Source organism: Lepidothrix coronata, unplaced genomic scaffold (genome assembly GCF_001604755.1).
Source record: "Lepidothrix coronata isolate B3197 unplaced genomic scaffold, Lepidothrix_coronata-1.0 Scaffold1035, whole genome shotgun sequence".
NCBI lineage: Eukaryota > Metazoa > Chordata > Aves > Passeriformes > Pipridae > Lepidothrix > Lepidothrix coronata.
The window spans coordinates 1-2,138 of NW_016691215.1; positions in this window are offsets into that span (position 1 = coordinate 1).

Consider the following 2,138-nt stretch of genomic DNA (forward strand, 5'->3'; position numbering starts at 1 on the left):
CTGGGTCCTCTGCACTGCTTTTCTGAAGCCTTTTTTTTTTCCCCCTAAGGGCAGAAAGATAAGCAGGAGAAAGGAAGAGCCTCTCCAGTTTCTCTCCAGCTCCCTTTTTCCTCCTTATTTGCCGTCTTTTCGCTTCGCCCCAACCAACCTCCTCCCTTCTGACAGCTCAGGGAAACTCACGCTCCGCACACCCAGAGAACACACAGATCAAAACCCACCCGATTCCCACTCGTTTCAGTCCCGCGCGGCCCCTTTTTCACGCTTAGAAATATTTACAGAACCACTGGATGGGGTCGGAAGGGACCTTGAAGAATTCCAGGGGCAGGGACACCTTCCCCCAGCCCATCCGACCCGAGGGTTCCTCCGCCGCCTCAACGCAGAAATTCACGGTTAAATCAATGTTTAATGAACCGCGAGGCGCGTCTCGGGCCCGCTTCGCCTAACGGGCTTTCCTAATTAAGCCGCTTTGCTAATTAGCGGCTCCGTCGCCCACGCGTGGCTCGCGAGGGATCCCCGGCGCGGATCAAGCCCTGCCCCGGGGCGGGGGGTGTGTGTGAGTTAATCCCGTGTTTGTGGATGCTCAGGCACACGGGGAATCCCGAATTACACCTGTCCGTGGGCAGATAAGGCGATCCCGCGCCCACATCCAGCGCGAGAGCCGCAAATTGTTTAATAACAATTAACAATTAACGCGGCCGGGGCCGTGTGTGAACGAGCCCCGTTTCCTCCTCCGGGAGCTCGGGGGGAAAAGCGCGATAAAAAAAAACCCCACGAGGAAGCTCGGCTCCGTCAGCCGCCCGCGGGCAGGGGGGAATAAAAGCGAATAAAAGCGAACTGCTACGCGAAACGCGGCGTTTTCCCCCGCGCTGCCCCGGCACCGGAGGGGCCCCTCAGACCCCGCTCCCACAGCAGCCCCCGGGGCTCCTTCGTGTCGCGACAGAGCCGAGCAGCGCGACAGCTCCCCGGGGTTACCCGACGTCCCTTTTCCACTCAGGGCAGCCCCCCACCAGGAGCCCCCGAGTCCCCCTCCCGGGGGCCCCGCGCTCACCTCTCGAAGAGCAGCCGCACGGCGAAGATGCCGAGCGCCAGCGGGAAGGCGGACAGGACGTGCGCGGCCCGCGGGTACTGCAGCCCGCTGCCCGGCTCGCCCGCCAGGTCCGCCCACGTCACGTTGTGCGGGAGCCAGAACCGCTCGTTCCAGAACCAGGCCCGCAGCGCCGCCGCCGCGGCCGCCGCCATCTTCCGCCTCCTCCTCCTCCTCCTCCCGCCGCCGCGCTCCGGCGGCCGCCACAGGCACGGGGGCGGGGCCTGCTGAGGACACGCCCCATCCGCGCCCCGCTCCGCCAATCCGGGCGCCGTCGCGGACCCCCGGGGAGGGGCTAGGGAGAGACCGCGCCCCCTCCTTGACAGGCTCCGCCAATCCGAGTGCGGCCACAGATTACGGGGAAGGGGCTTGGGCGAGGCCACGCCCCTCTTCGTCTCGCCGCGCCACTGCCCGGCCCCGCCTCAGCCCGCCGGGGGCGTGGCGGAGGAGGCCACGCCTCTCGCGGCGCCGTCCAGCCAATCCGAGGCGCGCCACACTAAGAAACGGGCGTGGTTCGGCGAGACCGCGCCCCCTATTAAACAAGCCACGCCCCTCACTCGTCATCCCCCCACTCCCGGCGCCTACCACAGATCACGGGGGGCCGCGCCACAGCCCGTACGCGGCGGGGCTTGGAGAGACGACGCCCCCTCATCACCCACCACCCAGCCACGCCCCTCATCCCCTCGCCACGGCTCCGGGGCAGGGATGATGTCACCAAGCCACGCCCTTCAGCGCCGCCACGCGTGGGGCGCGGCCAAGCTCTGAGCCCCGCCCCGTCTTCGCCCCGCCCCGCCCACCACGGTGAGCGGCGCCGTGTCTCTGTGGGCGGGGCTTTGCCTGACCACGCCTCCCCCTCGCCGGACCGTTATCCCGGCGCAGGCGCAGTGCGGCGTTCCCGCCTTCCCGCCTCTGCGCACGGCCCCGCGCGGGCTCCTGAGGGAGCGGCGCGAGCGCGTTCCCGCCATCGCCTGAGGGGACGGGACCGCCGGGCGACGGAGCGGCACGAAACACGGAATTGGAGGGGAAACAGAGCCACTGTTCATTAATTAATATT